This window comes from Phyllostomus discolor, chromosome 4 (genome assembly GCF_004126475.2).
Source record: "Phyllostomus discolor isolate MPI-MPIP mPhyDis1 chromosome 4, mPhyDis1.pri.v3, whole genome shotgun sequence".
Lineage (NCBI taxonomy): Eukaryota > Metazoa > Chordata > Mammalia > Chiroptera > Phyllostomidae > Phyllostomus > Phyllostomus discolor.
In genome coordinates, this window is record NC_040906.2 from 65,431,549 (window position 1) to 65,445,271 (window position 13,723).

Genomic DNA, 13,723 nt, shown 5'->3' on the forward strand with positions numbered 1-13,723 from the left:
ATTCAATGTGAAGTGAGTCAAAAAATTGTGTTTAGATTGTGTTTCAAGAATTTCACCCATTCTAACTATTATGGGGTAGTATAAGGCATACAGGTTTTCTGTATATTTAGAAAAGATTAAAACTAATTACATCTTTTTAAAGAACATTTAAGCACAAGGAAAAAGGTACCTACTTTTCACATAGCCATGGATTTGATGACCAAAGTTATACAAGGCTGAAGACACAACAATCTTTTAGAAACTAAAATGTCTTGCAAATCCACTATACTGTTTGCTTATACCTTTGCAATGTATTAGATAACCTATTAATCATAACTTTATTATTTACATGTAAAATATGCCTGAGGACAATATAATCATTTATAAAGGCAATTTGTTTACCTTCCCTATGAGTTTGTGTTTATTAACTAAATATGTTACAGTGGAACGATTCTGAAAGGCATAGTAAATTCATCATACAGTTGAACTTCATGACTTTGTGAAAGTTGCGTGTTCAGGTTCATGTAAACCATTAGTTGTCCTGATGGTACCAGGTGCCAAAGGCCTGGACGGAATTGACAGTGGCAGAAAAAGCAGATGTTTTTGTTATTGAGGGCCAATTTGATTATAATAATTAATCAATTCCCTTTTCTTCCTTCTTTTATATACATGACATATCTTGACTTAGTGGAGATTTTAGGGACTTTAATTAGATATTATAGTTATAAGAAATGGAATAGAACAAATGTCTGCCAGGATTGGAACAAACCATTCTGTTTTGCACACCAGTCGCTTGATTTGGGAGTTTTATTTGGCAGATATAGGCTGGCAAACAGAAATGATTTAGATTAACTGTAAAAAGATAAAAGTAGGTTCGTGTAGCAATTTAAATTTAAAAGCAAATTCATAGTAAAGGCCTTTGTCTATCTCCTCATGCCGTGTCTTTGGAGCACATATGGCTCTTTGTGTGAGCCTGCTCTGTAACAAAGCCAGTGTTTATTCTGGCTGATACTTAGAAAAAAAAAATGTGAGCCGCAGAGTAAAAGCATTGGGGACCATGTCAAGACATTAATTATAAATGTACAGTCCTAGGAATATTTTTGTTCAAAACTTTCTAGGAAGATACTCAACTTATGTTAAAAAAAAGAAAGTTACCATCTAAGATTCCTTTATTTTGCAAATAAAAGGACAATGCCTTCACTAAAATATATACTGAGGCAAAGATCCCATTAGTACTATAATCAGGCAAAATATTATCCAGCTTGGGAATACTACAACACATCAGGATTATAGTTTCTAGCATTTTGATACATAGTAATGATTTTGGTGTGAAAGAATATATTACTCTAAGAAAGAAAAATATATATTACTTTGGTTGCATCCAAACTTGAAAGTGTTTCTCATTTTAAATTATCCATCTTTTTTCAATTTAGAAAGAATTTGGTTCAGTTGAGTCTTATTTTTGCAATATCTTAAGATTTTAAAATATCACCCTGTTTTGAAATGTAAATTAGCACACATTGGTAGGAGAGAAATGGATTACAAGTTATATATGGGCCAAAACTCTAATATCCAAGCCATATGGTTCTAATCCAAATTCGAGTATGTCTTTTTTAGTGGAAATAATTGGATTTACTCTGAATCATTGAGACATTACCAATTTAGAGTTTTAGGGAACTTAGAAAGTATCTCCATCTAGATGAGGAAATAGAAAGTTAAGCCATTTCCTTCCTGCCAAACAGTTAATAGAAGGCATAGATACAACAATCTATCACAAAAGAGACAATGTAACACCCTCTTCTACAACTCTTCCAAACTTGGTGGAATACATGCCTCAATTCCAGAAATGATGCATAGAATCAATAGTCTGGAGAGAATAAAAGATATGCCTGAAAGATAAGTTATCCCACCTGCAAATAAAACCAGAACAAATAAATATTAACCATTTCTTCTCATGAAGCAAAAATAATCTTTCACAGACTCTCTTCAGTGGGCCATCCTAGAAAATAATTCAGGTTACTTTTCCCTTAAGCACTCACATATTCACTGTGATATGGAGTTTAAAGGAGTCAAAGGACACTTGCCCATATTTAGGGTTTGATGTACATGATACAGGATTTTCAGGCTTTATACTATGTTAAGTTGCAACTTCTACTGAAGTCCAGTAGACTTAAAAATGACTTGGATTATATAATAACAATGAATAGCTGACAATATTTAGGAGGGCCTAAACAGCATATATTTAGGTTATAGGGCTATAAAAACATTTATTTTCTCTTGATAATAATTGTTCACCTGGTAGGTTATCTGCAGTCATTTTGATGTCAGGCCAGCCGTGTTATCCAGTGGACCATCCGGACATAAAAGGCTTAGAAAAAATTTTAATGAAGTTAAATATGTGAAAATCAAAATTCAGCAGTGCATTTCAAAATCAAATGGAGGAAACTTCCTCTTGGAAATAGAAAAATCTAATTCCCTTCTCTTCTGAAAAATAACTTCGAAACAACTAGGAAAGCAGGAGACAGAAGCATATATTATTCTTTTTGACAAAACTAGGAGATGACTATCACCTCAAAGTACAATTGATGGAGAAGTGCTGCTTATTAAATAGAAGGAAAATAAAAGAGATGCATGAGGATGCTGACAGAAGAAGCCTGTGGCTGCAAATCTCAACATGGCAGAGCAGAGTCCTCCAAGAAAAGGTTCACACTAAAGAGCAGATCAAGCACACTGCAGCTGGGAGTAATGGAACGGGTGTGTGTGTTAGCAATGGTAGCCAGCACCTACACTGACATAAAAGGAAACACAGATATTAGTTTGGAACCATATTTTCAGAAGTGTTGTGATAGTGATGTCGAGTAAGAGAGAGAAATTCTGCCTTGGGAAGAAGTTCACAACTGCCAAATAAGGAATATGCCATTGGCCCCTTCTCTACCTATATCTATAAACAACTTGTTCAGGGAAATTTATTCAAAAATCAATAATTAAAAAAAATGAGCACAGGCACTATAGAGGAATAATCATCAGGAAAGTAGTACAATATCTATAAAAAGACATTGCAAGGGAAAATATAAGAAAGAACAAGAGGCAATGGTAGATGAAAGACATATACCCGAAAAATGTTGCCAGAGAGCAGACAAAAATTGCAACAAAAACATTGCTCTGAGTTAATAAAAACCTCAATAAAGTAGTTGTCTTTATAAACTAAGAGCCTGAAGCAGATGTACAAATCTTAGGATTTGAAACTAAAGCTAACCATGAGCTGCTGGTAATCAGATGAGTAGTGTATGAGAAAAAATGTGTGATATGGTAAAGCCCATAGTGAAAGCAGTTCCAATAAAATGTTCATTTCTGAATAAAATAAAATAAACAGTAAAGGCACAGTAGGTAAGAGATAAAAGTTTTAAAATAAAATGCAAGTAAATGAGGGCTTTAAAAAGATTGGAGAAAATGTTTCTATAGTAGAAAAAACCTCATATTTTATGTTCACAAAGCTGAGAAACAGAAAAAATGTTTCCAAACATTTTAAAAATCTTAATCTATAAATTAAAATGGCATATTTTATCCTAAAAAGAGGTGATACAAAATAAGCAATACCCAGATACGGACCAGTAAAATAATGAACAACAAAGTCGGTGCCTGGCATGCCAAGTGAAAATGGAAAACTACCAGCATCCCCTAAACACTTCTTGGGCCAATGAAAAAATGAAATTAATAATTTTAAACTACTTAGGAAAGTGATAACATAAGCTTACAATACACATCAGAACTCTGTGATCAGTTAAAGAATGCTCAAATGAAAATCTCTCTTTAAATATTTATATTGATATACAAGTAAGACCTAAAGTAAAGTAAGTTAAAATAATAAACCAAAATATACCTGAAGGATTATGAAGCAGGTAATTATAAGAAAGCAGAGATTAATATAATGTAGAAAAATAATTCAGTAATGAATCTAAGTTTTTCCTTTCAAAAGAACCAATAAATTATAAACATTTAGCCAACCTAATGAAAAATAAATGGACAAAAATACATATATACGAAATAATAGATGAGACTAAAAGAAAACTGAAAGAGTGAATTAATACAAACAAGACTATTTAAATGCAAATTCAGAAAAAATCTAATCAGAAAAATAAACATTGAAAAAAAAGATTTTTGGTCAAGAATGAGCTTCTCTCAGATGAGTATTACTCCATGTTAGTTTCACAGTAAAATTATACCAAAACTTTAAAAGTCAACAATCAAATGGTTTTGCAGGATATACAGAAAAAATATACTTTCAAAAGTGACATAATGTTCATGCAACTGATATAACTAGCATCCAAGAGTATATAAAATAATCATATAAGATTAATATTAGTATAAAATTTCAAATAAATTAGTAACAAATAGAATTTAACAGCACAGTTAGATTATTACCTAAAGATGTATCTCAAGATAGATTACATTTTATCAAAGAAACAAACATCTAAAAAGAACTATAAGAATTTATACTAGATTTGAAAATTAATCTCAAAGTGGTAAAATTCTTTCTACCTATGAAAAATTTCAGAAGACAAAATAAAAAATTTATAACTATAAATACATGAACAATTAAAACATTTTGCATAGGAAAATACATAGTAAAGTCAAAGAAAAACATTCTAAATTAAATAACACACAAGAATTTTAATTTTATTAATATGAAGTCTAGAATATCAATAAGAAAAAGAGCAACAACACAATAAAGTATTTTGTACCTAGTAAAATGAAAAGAAGCACAAATAATCATATAAAAAGTTGTCTAAAAATCACTTGCAGTGAGATAAATACAAAATAAAATTATAAGAACTATGCTTCATCTACAGTTTAGCCAAGCTCAAAGATCTGCCCTGAGAGGTTACAATCTCTAAAAGAGCACTGTATTTAAAATTTAAAATGGATGTGCCCTTTGACAAAGTGATTCTTTGACTAGTAGAAATTTATCCTAAGGTTATATTCACATATTTATAAAGCAATCCTCAACCTTTGAAATTCATGCAACATTGTAGCAGCTCAGGAAACATCCCTTTAAATTAATGTTTTTTCCTATTTCGTGAATTATCCTGAAACACTGACTAATATGAATTGTTATGAAAGGAAAGTGTGATACCATGTGTCTGAGTTTTTCTAGAAACAGAAAATGAAACAGAAAATGTAACGTTTTGCTTTTTGGGAGGGGATCGCATGGGGGATCAATATCTGTAAATAAGTGAAGGAAATAGAATTGGGCAGAGGCAGAAATTGCAGTCTAGTCACAGAAATGACAGAGATGTTACTTGACACAACAGGAAGTTGTGAAACAGATGGGCCTTCTGATTGCCCCATCTTGAAGCAAGGGGACTGGGCTGGGTCTTCATAGCCCTAGTCTCAACAGTCATTAGGTGCAGGCTGCCCCCAGGAGGAGCTATGATGAGGAGCAAAGTAAAGATCTTCAGCTGAGGGCAATACTTGAGAGAGCTTTCAGCAGTCAACACTCCCAGCAGCTTGTGAGATTGAAGGTCTCCATCCTGCAGGGGGAAGGGGCAGAGGGGTGAAGATCCAACACATAAAATATCTACTATACTGGCAGATATTAGAAAGGGGGTTTTCTTTTCACGATGTCTTTCTATAACTTTTCAATTTTTTATTAGTATTACAATGTTTTTGTAAACAAACACCTATTAAAAAAAATTTGTGAAGAGCAACCACAAAACAAATGTAACGTGTGACTGAGATAATTGTCAGCCAGAGAGATTTATAAAAAATCATCAACAGAGACAATTTTTCCCAAGCTGTTCAACAATCCTATAGTCTGTGCCAAATCATGGTGGGGAAGAAGATGGGTGTTCTATTCAGTAACAAGCAGACCATCATCTGAACGAAGTCCTGTTTGAATGACAGTCTGTTTATGTCATTAGGTCTGACAATCTGGGCTTCAGTTTACACAAGACCATAATCTCAAGAACAATAAATTGAACCATTCCTCATATTCCGCTCAGCTGTGGCCACTGACCAAATTGCTGGCTCTTCTAATCAGTAATAATCTTTGCCATACTTCTTGTTATTGCTTCTTCCTAACTCTTCCACTTCACTGCCTACATTTCTCCAATATTTCTGTCTGCATTCCTCAAATTCTTATTTCAGTCTATCTATACAAAACTCCCTTTCATTTTTATCTTTTCAGGAAACATTCCTTTCACCTCCTTAAACTTAATAGGAACCCCCCCTCCTTTAAAACTCCCTCACTGCACCAGCAGGTTACTGTTCTTTTTGCATATGTAAAACATGGAAGCGAATACAACTGTACAACCAAATAAATTGCACAGCAAAATAAATGTCTCATTTCCCTGATTGTTCCTTTTGTGGAGGGGTCCATCTCAATTATTGCTTTGCCACTTGTGTAAAACCCTTCATCCTCTTTTGAGCTTTAAGTTAGTTATCCAGCTACACCATCTCCTAACGCACTGGTTCTTTCTCCAACATCCTAGACAGCCTAAAGAATAACGTGGTGAACTAAATGTACGCTAATGCAAAAATGCCAATCTCAAGAGAAAAAAAGGGAAGGCAGAGAGGGCAATCTCTATTCCTGATTTTATAGTTCATGGATTGAATTTCTTAAGAAGTTTAACTATCTTGCCAGACCTTGGATTCCATAAAAAATATTGTATTCCTTCCAGTAAAATAATTTTAGTTTTTGAGAAGAAAATGTACCCTAGTGAAAAATACACTGGCATTTTGGGAGTCAAAATACAAACTTTGTTCACTTTTTTTTTACTTGAATCATTCAGAGCAAGTTTCTTTTTTTCTTTAAATCTCAGATTTCCATTAACAGCCCCTTTCAGGACTGTATGTACAGCGCACAGGACTTTGAAGTGACCAGGTTCTTTCTCCTTGTTCTGATACTTCATTGTTTGTTTCATCTTAGAAAAGTCACTTAACCACCAAAGGCCTTAATTTCCTCCTACTGGGAATGACCATAGTGTTCAAAGTGATTTAATGATTTAAGACAATGATAATTGATGCGCAATCAGAACTTTGGCATGTGATTGCAGAAAGTCATTTAGACTTGTTAGATTTCATGTATTAGATAATTTGTTTACATACTATTTTTAAATTTTTAAAATTATTTTTTGATTGTAGTTGATATTTAATATTATATTAATTTGGGGTATACAAAGAGTAATTAGGTATTTTATACACCTTGCAAAGAGATCAGCCTGATAAGTCCAGTACCCATCCAAACACTTTTTCCAAAGGAGAGAAGTCCTTTAAATAACACCTGATAGGGACCCGATTTCTAAAACTAACATTTATCACTATAGTATGGTGTCATAGCTTATAATTGCTAATAAATGATGCCAGAAATTATGCCGGGCTATAGTATACATGAAGAAATTGGTAATTTGTTAACTATTATTCCATAAGATCATATAGCTCAAATAGTACAATAACATACTTCTCTCAATTCTTAAAGCGGTAAACACCACTAGACATAAATTGAATTATTCTCTACAATGAAGCTCTAGCATATTAATAAATAATGATTTATTGAATGATGTTTCTTATGAAATGAAGTATGTTTGCTGCTTTCTAAGCTCAAAGATTTCATTCTTCTGACTTCCTATAGAAATATTAGGATGAAGTGAAAGTGGATATGTGTATATATTTTTAATCTCTGAAATGATATCAAATACATAAATATGTCTATATGTAAATATATATCTGCCATTAATATAAACATAAAAATTGTTTTCTTTTTTTTTCTGGAACTATGCAATATTTAAAAAAAATAACACAATACAAAAACCAAGTATATGAGGTCTGTCCAGAAAAAGTCCATCCAGTGTTAATATAATGAGAATGATTTGCATTACACTGATGTAACCTGGCAGCCAACCAAGGAAAGTGGACTGGAATGGAAATTTTTACCCATTTCCTTTTAAGCCCCATTCAAAAATCTGCATTATTAACACATGTATATTTAAAAATATTAGCAAACTCTTTATCTTACTTGAATTTATTTCAATTATTTAACTGATCCATCAAAGCTTTATTATTCACTAAACATAGAGTGGCTAACATTTATGTATTTTAACAGTCATTCAGGTTGCTTGTAGATGTTTTATTAAATAATAAGGATTGTATTGCATTTAATCCAATGAAAAGATACTATAATTAAGTGGCAAATTGCTGCAGTATAGGGAAGTATTTTAAACCTTAATTACTTGTTTTTGCTTTCTGCTTCAGATCATCAGTTAGGAGAGTCTGGCACACACACTTAAAAAAAAAAAAGATAGAAGAGCATATAGTTGAAGAACCAAAATGTTAATAGTGAAGTTTCTTAATTTTATAGATACTTGAAATACGAAATGTCTGTTTTTTAAATAAAGTTCTAAATTAATGGCTAAAAGGAGGCTTAATTTGTGAGAAAGAAACCTCAGATGCAAAAAAAAAGAAAAAAAACTTATTCTTTTAAGCCCCAGAGAAATGTAGCACATTTATCAGCTTTGAGTGGATATCATTGTGTTTATAACAGAGTGGAGGCACCATGCAATTTTGCTTCTGAAATTGGTTTATATAGATGACTGGTTGCTGTGAAGTGTGTGTCAGAGTTCCATGCAGCTGTTATGAAGTAGTACAATTGTCATCGCTTCTTACATGGTTGTTGAGAAGAGCTTGAGAGCCCAGCTCAGTCAGCTGTTGAATAGATAACCCAACACAGTTAACGTGGCATACATTGTAAAGAATTACATGCCTGCTACAATGAGCTTTGGGCCTTTGGTCTAGATAATAATCCTGGTGGGTGTACCACGTGTAGTGGCTGTCTGATCACTCAGATATAACTGACGAAACATAAAGAAAAATGTCAGTCGACCGAAAGAAAAATGCCGCTGCAAGTTTGTTTAAGGTTCATGTAAACGGCTATGTGTATTTTTTAACCCCAAGTCTGCCAAGAACTTGACTGCCAACTTCAATGTCTTACTCTGAAATATAAGATCTGGAGATGATTGCCTATTTAAGACTGCATGTAAATATGTTTTTGCGCATGAAAGCCCCATGTCTCACTTTTGGTTATAGAGATGACCATTTACGTTTCATAGAAAACAAAGCCTTTTTGAGAAACAACTTAGATGTGCAATGTATAGATGAAACAATACCAGAAATGATAATTATTGGCAACTTTTAAGTAACTATGGCATTTTATTTTATATTCTGAAAGCAATTAGAATGGCAATATAGACATTTTGGGTGATTATCAATTATAATGAAACAAAAAATGGGAAGAAATACCACTATTTGCCACTTAAGTTTAGACACAAACACTGGGATAGTTAACATGTTAAACTGATCTGCTTGAAACTCAGAAGGGATGAAAACAAATAAAGTTATAGGCTTTTCAACTTAAAGCTTCTGGTTTTTTTTTTTTCACTCCCTAACTTGTGTTTCTGGACTTGGTTGTCACAGTCCATATGGCATGTCACAAACAAGGCTGGAGCTAGGGCTGCCACGATTCCTGTGCTCACTGGGAGGATTTACAGATATAACATCTGTTTAGACTTGGTGAATTTTTTTCCTATTTGGTAATTTATATCTTCAAAACTCATAAGCTCATCTCCTTAACTTCAATAAATAGCCAACTTCCCAGCAAATAATGCAACTAAAAAATAAAGAAAATAAAATCCTGCTTTTGTTTTAGTGACCCACATAAGAGGAAACTGAGTTTTCACAACTTGAGCTAACCTCAGGTTCTTATTATTTGTAACTAGATTTCACAAATGTGTATTCAGAGTTTTCTTCCAAAAAGCACTTAATTAAGGATTTAAATGTTAGTAGTAAATTCCGAAAACAAGAAAATTCATTTAGCCATTTCTCACAATTTCACATTCTTAAAGTCAGGAAGAACTTTGTCTTTTAGCTCAGCTTTTTACAAGAAGCATGAGTCACATTTAAACTTGTATGACTGATTTTTTATAATAATAGTAATAGTTTTAACTATCTGAGAAAGCTTTTTAAAAATATACCATGACCATTAAAAACATGTTTGCTTTAACTCTTATTTTCAGTGCCTATGTTTCTGGGGATATTTTCTGATGATCACATTCATTAGTGTTTCTCAAAATACAGTCCAGGTACCAACTTCATCAGTGTCCTGATACAAAATTGTGAAGATTTGGGCTTAATAAGCTGCTTTATTTTCCAAGGTCCTCCATACACACATTACAAATCAAAGAATTTTCCTTACATGACTATTAAAGCATAGTATTAAATTATAAAAATATTTGTAAATCCATTAGAATACACAGTAGATTTTTGTGATGAGTATTTTTGTAAAAGAATATTTTGTCATTAAGACTATCCCAAAATGATCAACTCACATCTACTTAACTTCAGTTAATTGTGTCTTTAAGTTATGACCTTCTCCCAAGTATTTTCTATCAAAAATAAACTCTTCAAATGTTATTTTTGTTTATTGCTGAGACTGTAAAGCACAAGAGTGGCCAAACAATAAACAAATGATACTGTTCTATGGTATGGTATGAATTTAAAATTTCCAAAATAGAAATACTTAGATATTTTGTGTTATAAAAGTTGAAATAAGAAAGCTTTAGTATGGCCACAAAATATTTTCAATTTCTCACATCAAATGTGAATGTTTCCTAAGCCCTGGGTTTGATTCAGTTTTAACCAATAGCATAAGGACAAAATGACTTTATGTAACTTTTGAGCCTAGGCCTCCAAAGTTTCCAGGCTTGACTTGAAAATGCCTCTCTGTATGTAACTTGCACTACCTTGCTAGAAAGTTACATAAAGAAGATTCTAGGCATTGTATTTTGCAGGCCAAGTTACCACTAGACTCACAAGTGAGTCTATCTTGGAATATTAATTTCTGGTCAGTCCTCTAAGTAATCCTGATTTCACACAAGTAATGCCAGACAAGAGCAGAAAAACTACCCAGCTGATGCAGACTAAAATATAGTCATGAATAAATAAATGGTTCTTATTTTGAGCTACTAAGTTTTGCTGTGGTTTGTTGCATGACAAGGTAACTAGAAGAGATCATACTTATTCTGATGATAGTTTTTCTTTGAAAAATTATCTTTCTTTGTATACACTGGACAGATGGCTCAGTTGGCTGAGCCTTGTTCCCTACACCAAAAAGTTGCAGGTTCAGTCTCTAGCCAGGGCCCGTACTTGCAGGTTCGATCTCCAGTTGGGGTGCATATGAAAAGCAATGGATCAATGGGTCTCTCTTACACTGATATTTCTCTTTCTTTCCACCCTTCCTCCCTCTAAAAATAAATTCAATAAACATATCCTCAGGTGAGAACTTTTTAAAAATTGCCATTTCAAAAATATTTTGTTTGTATTAATGGCACCATGATAATCAGGATAATAGTAATTTTATCTCAAATAATAACGTGCACTTTAACAACTCTTATTCTAAATGCAAGAACTTAAACACGGGTATAGTAACAGAATCCTAAATATTTGTCTCAGTGTTATCAAATAAGCCATCTGAATAATAATTCATTTTTGATTTACTCTGTTGAAAAAATACTTGTTTTTGCTTTGTATAAATAAAAATAAGTTTTTTTCAATATAAATAATTAACTTTTTAAAATATATTGGTTATGTTTGCTTACTTAGAGAAAGAAAATTTATTCTTCCTTTGATATAATTGTTCATTGACTCAACTTGATAGGTCCTTCAGAAGCCATATTTTTTTAATATATTAGACCCAGTCAGAAGCAGCCAGTAATCACTTTAAGGAAAAAGCGACACTTTAAATATTTATTATTGTTTTTTTTTAATCTATTTCAATGTTATGTTTTGGCTGACCTTAAAGCTAGTCAACAAATTGTTAAAACATGCCACTCAGTGCTAAATATATAGATTTTGACAGTGATTTTTATAGAGATATTTCATGTATTCAAGCCTGGTTGAATTTTTGAGCAGTTGGACTAGGTTATAGTCTAAAAGTATAATACATTTCTGTCTTCACTTTGAGACAGATGTATTGGACATTTATGATTTTGAGTTTTCCCTTTCCTTTACCCATCACTTCTTTTGAAGACTGAACAAAAAATAGGGAAGTCTCCATTTGAGATTCTAAGCTGGAATCATTGCTAGAATTTTGTTTCATTAGAAGATGCTTAGTAACATCCTGCTCAAGATGTATACATTCTTGTATAAAAGACCAAGTTCATACTTTGGAACACATTATTTGATGTAAACACACTTCTGACAAAATAAGCAAGCAAAAGACAAATTCAGAAAATAAGAAGGCAACAATGAAAAAAACACAACAAATTGTTTAGCAAATTTATGGCAATCTTCAGATTAATTTTAACAATTAATAAAACAGATTTTTGGAAAAACAGTTATCAATGAAAATTAAGCATTTTTTTCAAGTTTTCTTTTGTCTGGATTTTTTTAGACTTCCTCATCCATTAAAAAATATTTATCTAATATTAATCATATTTGCAACTGCCCAAATTTATGTAAGAATGCAATTGCAATATGTATATTCTGAGTTTATTAGTATAATCGGGAAATTAATAATTATATATTTTTAATACTTAGACAATTCTGAAATACAAAACCTATCATATAATTTCTATGGCTAAGATACAAAATACATGAGTGTCTGAGATGGAAAACTAGAAAGTCTTTGGTTCTCAGGCCTAGTATTACACAACTGTAGAGTCATCTATGCTTCAGAAAGTATATGTTAAAAATTTAAAATTAGAATAAATCACAAGTTAGATAGAGAAGATTATTACCTACCAGATCAATTTCCAAACACCAGTTAATTTCAAAGCACTCATTCCAGTTGGTGTGATTCTCAGCCTCCTCACTCTCAAAGTAAGCTCTTGCTGTGATCCCAGCAGGAAGCCCAAGTTCAGTAGTACATTTAGGATCAACCTCTTAAGCCCAGGAGATGCCAGGGATTGCTCAAATATGAAACATTTATTTGGAAAAGAGTTTTTAAATATGCATGTATTGTTTTTAATTTGGCTTCTCACAGAATATTATATACAACCCTGAGATTTGCTGAGATTAGACTTTGACTCCCAGATTTTTTTATACTCAGTTTTACTGAACTTAATGTTTCTGCTCTTGGCAGTAAAATAAAATAATGGGAATTGCTTTGAGACAGCTAAACAATTTTTTTTTCACAAAAATTTTGTCCTATTATGGATATACTGATAGTAATTCTCATGACCATTTGATGTACGTTTTCAATAACTCATGTTTTGATGAATTTGTAATATCATCTGGTTATATGAAAGCATAGATGCATTCACTAATTTACTAGTTCAAAATGTTTACTGAGCAACTACTATATGCCAGACTCCCTTCTAAGCTAAGGAGACAGTAGTGAACAAAACAGACAATGTTCCTAACAATGTACACTGTTATCAGTGTACTTGGGTTCAAGTGGGAAAAGTCATTAAAAGTATGTAGTAAGTAAGTATACACGTGTACACACACACACACATATAAAGTCAGGCACTGATGAAGAAAAAATTGAGATAGCAATGAAAGAGTGTATAAAGAGAAAACTTATTTTTGATAGTATATTCAGAGATCTCTCTAATAAACTTTTGAGAATTTCCCACAGGCCTGAATAAAATGAGAAAATGAGCCAAGCAAATATCAGGGGAAGTAGCATTCCAGTCAGAGGCCTTAAAAGGAGAACTTAGGAGATGTTTCCAGGAACAAGGAACAGGTCAAG